The sequence below is a fragment of the Bombus vosnesenskii genome, unplaced genomic scaffold (genome assembly GCF_011952255.1).
Source record: "Bombus vosnesenskii isolate JDL3184/JDL3185 unplaced genomic scaffold, Bvos_JDL3184-5_v1.1 scf7180000013357, whole genome shotgun sequence".
NCBI classification, from domain to species: Eukaryota; Metazoa; Arthropoda; class Insecta; order Hymenoptera; family Apidae; genus Bombus; species Bombus vosnesenskii.
Window position 1 is genome coordinate 455,691 of NW_022882991.1, and position 12,812 is coordinate 468,502.

At 36.0% G+C, this 12,812-nt stretch overlaps 1 protein-coding gene across 1 annotated transcript in view; it reads left to right on the forward strand.

Annotated features, from left to right (window-relative positions):
- The window catches only part of LOC117237095, a 67,046-nt gene that overhangs the window by 22,211 nt on the left and 32,023 nt on the right, over positions 1 to 12,812 (forward strand). The gene's annotated exons all lie outside the window — the stretch shown is intronic.

Genomic DNA, 12,812 nt, shown 5'->3' on the forward strand with positions numbered 1-12,812 from the left:
AATTATATTATTTGCTCGTTCAATTATTATGTTCGATGTTTCTTGCAGTTTCTTTCGCTCATTTTGTTTGTCGTTTTAATAAGCTGATAGCGAGTTCTTTATTGAGAGATAGTGTTATTTTATCGAACAAGTTTTATTTCGTTTACGCGTTCCGATTCGCTGTGTAACGAGTCGAAGGAATTCGTGGTTTACAGCAGACAATTCGAGGCAATTCAATTACGAGAGTATACCGACTGCAAGTTCCATGTTAGTATAAATATTGATACTCGTTATTATATGTTTAATAAAAGAACAATAATTCATTGAAAATTAAAAAATTGTGCGTAACGACTTTCCGCTCCGATCGACCAACGTCTTATGTCTTTCTTCGTTTCTCGCGAGTCAACGATTGTTTCCCTTTATATCCTCTTTAAAGAAAGAGAATTAGAGACACGTCCTGTGTATGTCATTACTAAAGAAACGACCAGCGATCTGGAAGATGTTTCGACGAACGATGCGAACACGTATAACATGTTGAAAAATCACGTTGTTGATTGCAGAACTCTCGGGGTCGTACAGTGGGACGCGAAATCCAAAGACTGCGGCGACCAGGCCATCAAGATCTTCGAATCAAGATCATCCATATCGTCAGAACCATCGCCAGAGCAAGTGAATCCTTCGTCTGATAGAAAAGATCATACCTCGAAGGAGCCAAATTACGTTACAAATTCTGACAACGATTCACTGACAAATTCATCTACAAAGAGGAGGAAGAATAAAAGATTCGAAGATCAAGAACAATACATCTGCTCCACCTGTAAGTTACATTTTGACAGACAAGGAGACTACAAGCGTCACATGATCAAGCACAGCGATCTTCGTCCTTACAAATGCGAAATCTGCGACAAGGCGTTTAAACGTTCCTCAGAGGTGTCCAACCACACTCAGATCCACCGTGGTATCGAATACGCGTGCGAAGTATGCGGTTTCACCACGATAAATAAATTCTCATTAAGAATGCATCATCGTCGAGTTCACCAGCGTGATTTTCGTTATCGTTGTGATCAATGTGACAAGGGTTTCATGTCTAATTACGATCTGGAGGACCATAAGGCCAGTCATCTAGGCAGAAAGACCTTCATCTGCGAATTCTGTGGCAACGCCTACTCCCAAAAATCCTACTTGGTAGCACACAAACGGGTAATTCATAGAATTCAAAAAAGCGCGCCGAAGGAGTTCCAGTGCAGTATCTGCAACAAGAGTTTCGCTACCGAGCAGAATCTTCGTAATCACGTTGATCTACACTCGCAGATGTTCCTGTGCGCCCAGTGCGGTAAAAAATTCGCAACCAATCACGCTTTGAAGCTTCACGGTCGAAAACACACAGGGGAGAGACCTTACGAGTGTATGGTTTGCTCGAAATCTTTCGCCAGGTCGGCCGCGCTCAGAGTGCATAAATTAACACACACGGGCGAGAGGCCGTACGTGTGTGATCTATGCGGGCAGAGCTTTACTCAGAGAAGTAGTATGATGGTGCATCGACGAAAACACCCCGGAAGTCATCCTCCGCCTCCTCCTCTACTTCTTAGCAGACTCGAGAGCGATGGACATAAGTTATAGCGTTTTCTGGGCATTGAAGATTGTTTGGTGGAAATTAGAATACACAGAAAGATGGAAAGTTCAGTGAATTTTGAAAAATTTGAATTATATCATGGAAGACATATGTGAAGACTTAAGATTTCGCTTTCAAGAGTTTGAACTCTTTGTTTACGTAACGCTTCGCAGTGCGCTTCTAAGTTTCTTCTTTCGTTTGCTATTCCAGCATAGTAAATCTTACGGTATAACTACAGTCCCTTGTCATTGAAATAGGACCACATTTTATTAATTTCGCTGATATATACAATCTAAATTAATGAAGGTATTATGATGAAAGATCTGATATTTGTGTAGCTCCTCTTTTGCTTCCATTACAATATAAATTCTTTTCAATTTGTTTCGTATGCACTAACGTTTCAGCAACATTTTACGTTATAAATTATGATTTAGTAAATATGTTTTACGAATTTATACAGAATTCTACAAGAAAGTTTGATCTGTGTCAATATTTTTGCTCGTCTCTGTAATTATTAACAATTTGGATATACAGAGACGGTCGTTTAACTGACATAGTTCATAAAGCGGAAATGAATTTGAGAAAAACGTGAAATTTCTGCAAGTGGTTCTAACTTGATGACTAGGAACTGTATTTCTCGTTCGCTTGACAAGTGGTGAAATTATTTATAATAACGGTACTTTTTATAATTGAATGAAAGCTGCTTTACCTAATGTCAAAGTTTTGCAGAGGGAGATTGTACGCCGTTCGTATTACAATATTCCTTTTCTGTTAAGCCTCTAGCGTTATTTTGTATCGTTAAGTCTCGAATTAGAAAATATATTGTGAAATATACGCAGGGATAAACGAAGCTTTTACAGAACCGTATAAAAATGATAGTTCAAAAACCGACTGCAAGAACTGCTTTGTTAGCGATAAATATTCGAATTAGTTACTAATAAGACTTGAATATGTACATAAGATAATGTACTTAAACAAACGGTTTGTGTAAAGTACAGTGAATGATAGAAGGATTACAGAGGGAGCAGTGCAAATACACGGCGGTATAGATCGTTAAATATGAATCGAGCCTTACGAATTTCATGATGATTTTGAAAAAACAGAATGAAAGAGAGGGAGAGAGAGAGAGAGAGAGAAAGCGAGAGAATGGGAGCGAGTTTAATAAACGTCGGTTGTTCTAGAAGCTGTGAATTTTACTGATGTAAGTAGTGATACTGAGTGTAAATTCACGATCAATCCGAAAACCGAATTGTTTCAGTGCAATGTTCGACGACATTCATTGCTTGTACTGAATTCTTTGTTCCTTTAATTAAATCCTTTTCAGAAATCGCTCGATCGTTCTCACTATGTGGTACATACTCACACCGTTGTTTTTATCCATATCACGCTCCTCACCATTTTCGTTTAAGACATATAGAACCCTGAAAGCTCAGAACACAGGGATCATGCGAATAAATGTGGCATCGAACTCGACGAAGACCAATCTGCAACTCTGATCCTCTCGATCCTCCTTCCTGTCTTTCTTATTTTTCCTTTGCACCAAATTAGCATACTGGTCGCTTTCTTACGATTGACTAAACGAATGGATGTTTCAGGAGGTCCACGATCGCAGAAACGTCCCTGGGCCAGGGTAGAAATGATCGAGTGCAGTTCCAAGTTACTGTTCCAGCTTCCAGTCCCACGATACAGAATTCCATGTCCTTGAAAGATGAAATATATCACGACGAGAACAGTCAGACGACAGTTAGAGACATTGAAGATGAAGTTAACAATAGTAGTTCCACTTTAGGAAGAGGAGTAGTTGATGATTCGATCGTGGACGCGGTGAAAACTGTTTTGGTGCCTGTTAGAGATCCAGTGACGAAGGAAATTAAGAATATATTGGTACCTGTTGAAGTGAGGGACGAGTCTGGATTAAACATAATCAAAAGTGTATTAATTCCTTTTTCAGCAGAGGATGGATTGATGTCTTACGAAATTAAAAAGGTCATGGTACCTATCAAGTCGGAATTGAGTTTATCGCCAAAAAAGAAAACTGAGAAAAAGACTTTATTAACAAATAAAACTAGAAGGAAGCAGGTGAATTGTAAAAAAAAAGAGAAGAAAAAAAACGAAGAGAAACAGGAGACGTCATTGGAAAAAAGGACGAGGAGCCCAGAAAGGAAAAAGGAGCCCAGGAAGAAACAAAAGAAAAAGAAAGTAGAAAAGAAAACAGAGAAAGTATTAGAGTTAGAACTGGACAGTATATCGACAGATGTATCCAAGGAAGAAGTGGATCAAATATTGGACACTTTAAAGAACATTTGCCCATTCTGTCAGAAGTGTTTCAGAGACGAGGACCAAATGCAAAAGCACGTCCTCAAGACACATAAGAAACCATATAGCTGCGACAAGTGTCATAAAGGCTACTTCTCCGACTTTGCTCTAGAAGAACACCAGAAAACACACGATGTGGTTCCGTTTTATCAGTGTTCCATCTGTCAGATGCAGTACAAAACCGTGACAGGATTAAAGAATCATCAGACCCGTGAACATAGTGACATAGATCCCAAATTTACGTGTTATTACTGTGAGAAGCGATTCAAATTAAAATTAGACCTAAACCTTCACATCCACAGATCGCACATGAACATAACTAACATTTGCAGATTCTGTGGCGTGGCAGTGAAGAATATCGTGCATCACGAACTAAAACACGAAAAGAACAAGAAAACCAGTTATCTGCATCGTTGCAGTATCTGTTCTAGGAAATTCAAAGCGTGGAACAGCTTGGAGAATCATTTATTAATGAAGCACAAAGCTCCTAAGGAAGGATTGGACATGTTAAGGACGCTGTGTGAAAAGAAATTTCAATCCAGAAATGATTTTTATCATCATGTGCTTAACCAATCGAAGGCCAAGCAGCACAAGTGTGTCATTTGCGACAAAACATTTGCTTCTGAGTATAATCTTCGTAATCACGTCGCTCTACACTCGCATACTTACCTGTGTTCCCACTGTGGCAAGAATTTTACCACGAACTACTCGTTGAAGCTGCATCTTCGAAAACACACTGGAGAACGGCCGTATCAGTGTAAAATATGTTTAAAGACATTTGCCAGATCAACCTCGCTTAAACTACATACTTTAACTCACACTGGTGAAAGACCATATGTGTGTGATTTATGTGGTCAAAGTTTCACTCAGAGAGGAAGCATGATGACGCATCGTCGTAAGCATCCTGGAAGTCATCTGCCGCCTCCTCCTTTGATACTAAATAAACTCGAAAATAACGAACATTAATTTTTGTTAAGATGTCAGATATTATGCAGATTAAAATACTGACACATACAATTTTATACAATACTTGATGTAAAGTTGATGGTGGAATTTTGGGATACAAATACTTTTTGATAAAAGGTGGAATTATGGAAGAATAGCCAAGATTAATTTCTTTTTTTTTTCAGAATCTAGGAACGATGCTCGCTTAAATTCTAATAAATTGGACGTTTTCGTTGCAAGTCTTGGGAAATAAGCACTTTGTTTTCTGTTTATTGTTTGTTGCCTGTTTATTGAAAAGCATATTCGATCGCGATCTATCAACTTACAAGATAAGCTATCGTCTATGTTGGCAATGAAAAATACAGTGAACAAAAATAGATCTAATTTATTCCAATTGCCAATAACATTTTTTTAAAAATATTTTTATGAATTTTATAGTTTTAATATAATGTTAATATATTCTTTTGTTTCTTGTTAAAATATCTATGTGAAACACGAGACGAGTCTCTAGATATTGACTAACGGGAAGCGGTATATCTCACTTGAATTTAAGTGCAATAATTATACTAGAATTTAAGCAAGCATTATTATATTCATATTTTATTTCATCCGATTGCATTACACTTCAAAGTTCATTATTTCTTTTATCACTTAGATAATCGTGTTCATAAAGTGTTATCTCCATTCTTCATTTTTTAATGAATCTTGTTCACTTAAAACTTATCGCAGTTTTACAGTGAAGTAAAAAAGTTATCTCTCAAGGTGTTTTCGATTCGATGATTTTCAGAAAAAAGTTTCTACTATGCGTATTGATCCTATACGTGTTAATCCTTCTGTTATCAAAAAGTGCGTAAGACAAACTTCAACGTGACTGTTTTTTTTTTTTATCAGACGAAATTTGATGATTCGACTTAATGTCGATTTGACTTAATGATGTATATAGTTCATCGTAAAGAGGATAAATACTGTAAAATAAAAGAGTAAATAGGAAATGTAAAAAATCAGATCGTTAGAAAGTACAATTCTTACAAAGAAAGGACGAAGAGAGTAAATAGAAGAGCAAAATGACGCATTGTTAAGCATTCATTTGTAAGTTCTACCGTGATTGTAAGAGTGGATAAAGAATGAGCTTTACCTATCCAATTTAGATGTTTTCGAGAAATTATGAAATTTTGTTGATTTAAAATACGACGAACTACAGGTTCACATTAATTTCATTATTAACATTCGAGGCGTTTATTGTTTGTACTGGATCATTTGTTCCTTTAATTAAATCCTTTTTAATAATTGTTAAACATTCGTTATATAATTCTTATTTGTCCATTTATCTTCCCAAACTAACATTTACAAGATCCACAGGAAAAATTTAATATAAATAAACAAGGTCATCGATTGTTACAGACTTGAAACCGTATTTTGTAACCAGATCCACCCAATTTCTAAGTGTTTTTTGTTCTCGTTGTGCACCGTTGATTCTTTCCTGTGACTAACTGAACGAATCGGTGTTTCAGGAATTCACGGATGGCGGAAAAATCGAAGCCACCAAACCCGACGCAACAACTCGTTTTATTGTGTCGCAGAATCCCGGACCAAAAAAATATTAATCGAGTGCCTCTCGATCTAAAAGCTAATTCAATTTCCGAACGAAACGCGAAGAAACGTAGAAGATTTGTAAGAAGTTCTAAGAAAATGAATAAATCACGAACGTTGAAGAAAAGTGAAAGCAATTTAACTGATAGTACAACACAGAATGGAACGAACGTGGATTTAATTTCGAACGAGAATATTATGAGTACTAGCGATTGTTCAAATCTAGTTAACAGTGATTCATCGTTGATAGAAACGAATAACGATACGGTTGGAAAAATTCCAGATGATCAGAAAATAAATACGGTGAAACGAGCGTTGATTTCAGTTAAAAATCCGGTGACTAACGAGATTAAGAAAATGTTGATGCCGACCGAGAGCACAAACACTGGCAGATTAAGCGTGATTAAAAATATTTTGATACCGGTTTATGATAAAAGTGGTGTTATATCGAACATGAAAAAGGTCGTGCTGCCTATCAAGCAAAAATCCAATTTATATGAAACGTCAAAGGAAAACAGTAAAATGTTAATAATTGATAATACAATGCAACAGATGGGAAATGTGCAAAAAGAGGACACGTCGACGATATCGATCGAAAACGAATTGAAAGGATTAGAAAACAGCAAAAATCCAGTGGCGCAAGTAGCATTAAATGAAAGTAGAGTACAATGTACTGAGTACATTAAAGATCAAAGTGAAATGGAGGAAGATAAACACGCAAAAGAGGTCCTATTTGACTTTTTGAAGGGCGAAATAGAAGAGGAAAAGGAAAGACAAGACGAGACAGAATCACAAAAGTTTCCCATCCTAGAAATATCAAATTCATCATTCATCAAATTTATTCTTGTGACAAATGTAACAAATGGTATCCATCGAAATTGCTCCTGGAAAAGCACAAGATAACTCATGAAGACTATCCGTATTTACAATGTCCTACATGCCATTTAAAATACAAGCGTAAAGCGGGACTAAAGTATCATCATATTCGCATGCACAGCAACGTGGAGCCAAAGTTTATGTGCGATCACTGTGGGAAACGTTTAAAATTGAAGATCGATTTGGTCGATCACATTGAAAAAACGCATCTAAACGCTCGTCACGTCTGTAAAATTTGTGGTAAGATTGTCGAGAACATCACGCACCATGAATGGCAGCACGACAAAACTGCGAAAAGAAACGCTTTCAAGTATAGTTGCGATGTTTGCCGTAAAAAATTCTCGACTCGTAACCACTTGGACAATCATTTGCTTATGCATAAGGATGGTTTCAAGTGCACTTTATGCGACGTTTTCTCTTCGCCGTATTCTCTTTCTAGTCACAAGATCATGAAACATAGACGTAGCTCGACGTGTACCATTTGCGAGAGATCATTCCCTAGTATGACCAATTTTTATCAACACATGCTCACTCACGAAGGTATTAGACCTTATAAATGCGATATTTGTGGGGAAGATTTCACGCAGAGATCTAGTGTCTTGAGATATCGAAATACTCATTCTGGGCCTCTTCCTCCGTTTAGAGAAACCACGTTCATAGCAGATATTGCGAAGAATATATTGATGAGACTTTCTAACGCTTGAAACGTGAAATATCGTAATGTGACTACATTGTGGGTTTTATCGTAGAGAAATAACTTAAGAAAAATTCAACTAAAAGAAGACTACTGAGAGTATAGAAATGCTTGTGAAGAAATATACGCGAGAAACACTGTATAGAATCTTGTTCTATATGGTAATTAAAGATAAATATGAACCACAAAAATTATTACATTTACGAATTGATTTTATCGCTTCATTCTAACGATGTTTATAGTAAGTCTATAGTAAGTGTTATTGAGACTGATTGTAATCGAAACGAATATTTTAACATTGTATAGAGAACACAACAGAAAGATTTGTTGACAAGCATGAATTTTAGAAGAAATTATGATAGATGCGTGCATTTAAAGCATGCCCATGTTTTAATGCCCTTTATTGTTAATTGCTGTGAGACGTCACTTTATCTGAATAAAGTTAAGCTACCTAAAGTATTCACAGAAAACTTATTGTTTTTATAATAAAATCTACAGAAAATAATCTGTTCTAAATGATTGAAACACATTTATAAAAAGATATCATTTTTAATTAATATTTTTAGTTACAAACAATCAGTATATAAACACGATTTGTTGAACTTAATAAATAGCAAAATTTATTCATTATGTGTAGAAATTTAAAAGTGTTTCGAAAACTGATAGTTTCATGTATTTTATGTGAAAATACTGACATTTAAATATCACAGTTTATACAATAAAGTGTATATTAAACGACGCAAAAGTAAGTTACATTTTTAATATATTTCAGATGTTAATCATGAACATATATTATACTCTATATTATATATTTATATTATAAATCGTTCCTATCGAAGAAAGCATCTCATCAAGTAGTATTCGTATATGAAATAATTTTTTACGAATATTCAAAACTTTACTTTGTAGATTGAAATATTCTCACTTCTTACATATACATATACAATTATTTTTGTAAAAAATATGAATAAACCACATATAATTCTCATGCACTGACACACAGACTATCCTTGTTTCAGAGAAGAACCTGTCCTACGACAGCAAAGAAACCCAGAAAGAAATTCGTCTTACTGTTTAATAGCGGCCGATAAGCCGTCAGGAAAAGGATCGACACAAACCACAACATCAAATCTCAAGCACACAGAATCAGAAAAAATAAAAGAATCGCAGCAACGCAATTCATCCACCGACTCGGAATACGATTCTGAAAATTCACGAAATGCCAGAAGAAATTCAAGAAAATCAAAAATAAATGTGCAAACATCCTCGCGGAAGAGAGAAGCCGAATCCATCGCTTCAGGGAAAGACGAAGTCGAAGTGGATCAAGTTTTGGATAAAATCAAAAACACTTGTCCCTTCTGTGAGAAGCATTTCGATAACGCAAAGAAAGTGGAGAACCACGTAACGTATGTTCACAGGAAACCGTATAAATGCGATATGTGCAAAAGGGCGTGTCACACAGCTCGAGCCTTAGAAGAACACAAGATGATCCATCGACCGGATTACTTCTTCGAATGCAAGATTTGCCACGTGAAATATAAAAGCGAAGACAGCTTAAAGAGACATAATATGCGTACTCACAGCGATTACGAGTCGAAATACGTGTGTGAACACTGCGGTCGCAGCTACAAGCTGAAAATAGATCTGACGCATCACATGAAGAGATCACACGCTTCAGAATTGCAGATTTGTCGATTCTGCGGCAAGGAAGTGAAAAACGTGAAAGGCCACGAATGGAGGCATCAGAAACGTACGAAGGAAGTAAAATACGAGCATACTTGCCACTTGTGTCGCAAGAAGTTTCTTCACAGGAGTAGATTGGATAATCATTTGAGGCTCCACGAGAAAGGCTTCAAATGCGAGGAGTGTGGGAAAGAGTATCGCGGAACTCGTGAATTAATGAGTCACAGAAGATTCAAACATGGCCAGGCGAAGATTTTGACCTGTGTCTTGTGTCAGAAAGCGTTTCCTTCGAGCAGTAATTTTTATCAACACGTTTTGACGCATGCTGGAATTAGGCCTTATAAATGTGACGTTTGTGAAGAGGATTTCACGCAACGTTCTAGCCTATTGAGACACAGGAGGCATCATCCTGGACCGCTTCCGCCATTACACTCGACTCATCCGCAAATTGCTGAATTGGCTAGGAGTTATCTGCAGAAACTGCAGAATAACCAGATCGATAAAAGTTGCGTTTTGGACGCGAGATTATGATCGATTTGAAATCACGTTCTTCGTGAGTGGAGAATTGTGATTTTGTATATTTGATATACTACAGGGAGGGGTGGTTTCTATATTTTGAGCAGTAATTAAAATTTTTAATATTGGTGATAGAGTTTATGCCAAGTGGTTGAGATGGTTGACCATTTGAGATTTTTCATTAAAAAACTAAGTGGCAACTGTGAGAATGAAAATTCTGATTTTTTGTAATTTTATGGAGATCCTATGGCATCTAGTAGGTAATTTCCAAAGAGGAAAATTGATAGGTTATCTGATACCATGATATATTAGGTATCTTAATCTATATGTGATATTCTATAGACTAATATATGTGATGATATTCTTTTTTGTAAAAATATTACAATCAATTTTATTACACGTATCTTTTCTTTAAAGAAAAGCTGTAAATTACAAGCTATACTTTTTTTTACAACAGGTTTTTATAACAAACTACAACCATCATATATATATAAGGCAAATAATATTTTTTGAAACGACAGTTTATCTTAAGATGTTATTTTTATAAAAATGCTGAATTCCATTGTCAACAGCAATATATGTACATGTGCATAATTGTAATAAGTAGTCGCATTTATCATTTCTACTGATTACTAAGATCTGAAGATAGATAGATCATTTTTGTATATTTGTATATATTTAGATTACTATCTTTAAAAACAAAATCATAACTATTGTAAATTTTATAATGTTTGAAATATAACAATAACTTATCCTACATAAGCTCTAATTTTTTTATATTTTTGTATTACTGAATAGGAAATAAAAAATTATTTATAGCACCAGACATTAAATGAGGTTGCAAAATTAAAATTGCTTGTGACTTGCCGCATTAAACAATTATTATACTTACGATTGACATTTTATCTTATTTTTAATATTATACATTTGTAATAAAAGAATTTTAATCGTTTTCTACATAGTATCGTTGGAAGAGAAAGATCTGTTAAATTTGTCAAGATCAAGTTATATTGTCGTACTTATAAAATTATATTAAACCAATATATATATATAGAAAACAACTGTTGCATATTTCCTAAAAATACCCCAATTTTGTAATATAATTGTACCATATGTAATGTACATGATTATTGTTATCTTGTTCTTCCATTATTTTCTACCAATTATTACACTAAAATAACTTAATACTCTTTCTTCTACAGAATAACTATACGTAAGTTGCGTAAAACACACAGTGACTATAATCGAAACACATACCAAAAAATCTTATACGCATTCGAGGCTTCTAGAGGAAGAGCATAACAAATTTTACTGAAAAATTACTGAAGTGACAAGTTTCTTAAAACGACTACTGATCTTATACACATACCAGGTGCATGCTCTCGTGCGCGGTTTAACAAAACTGAAAGAAACAGAACAAAACAAAAAATTATACGATCCTCTCACTCATCCAATCACAAGAGTGACTATCTTTATCGCAATCGACTGACTAGCTTTATGGTTTTTTAGGTACAATGCGCTAGATCCACTCGCCCCAACTTTTCTGATAGTAAAACTAGAAGATAATTACTTTCGGATACCGACGTCGCTGAGTGTGTTCATGATGAAGGAACCGCCACCGGGTTCCACCGAAGAAAAGAAGGCTCAACCAGCAAAAGAAGATGGTGTTCATTCAACAAAGACAAATCAGATAGAAGAAAAAATAAAAGACGATTCAAGTAGCAACGATTCCTTCGAAGATCTCGACGACGCTCCCTTGGACTTCCGAAAGAGAGAACAGGAGCAAGAACAGGAGAAAAATAAATCTGTGAAACCAATACTCCCTAAGAAGAAAGTACACACGTGTGAGATCTGTTACGCGACTTTCGATCGTAAAAGTAAACATACACGGCACATGTTCAAGCACAGTAACTCCAGACCTCATAAGTGTCCTATTTGTGCGAAAGGATTCAAAACCACAGCTCATCTAAGCAGGCACATGGAGGTTCACGATGAACCGGTAAACCTACACGCATGTAGTCTGTGTGACTTCAAAGCACGCACCAAGCCTTACCTGAAGATCCATTATATTAGAAAGCACACAGAAGACTATAACTATAAATGTGAACAATGTGGAAAGATGTTTAAGGTACAATCAGATTATACGACACACGTGAAAGATCATGATACAGAGTCTTGCGTGTGTGATATCTGTGGCTCGTCTTATCCCAGCAAAAGCTCACTGTACTTCCATAAGCATTACAAACACAAGACGAAGGTGAAAAAATTCCCCTGTCAGACATGTAAGAAGAAATTCAAGACGCAGAAAAATTTAGATAACCATATGGAGCTGCACAAGATTAAATACGTTTGTGAACAATGCGGGATGGAATTTAAGACAAAATATGGCCTCACCAAGCATCTGAGGACTCATTCCGGGGAAAAGTCTTATTTGTGCGCGATTTGTGGGAAAACTTTTGGATGTCTCAGCTCACAGAAGATTCATCTGTTGACGCACGTTGGCGAAAGGCCTTACGTATGCGACATTTGCGGTCAGAGTTTCACCCAGAGGTCACCCATGATGTTGCATCGCAGGAAGCACCCTGGGGTGCACCCACCACC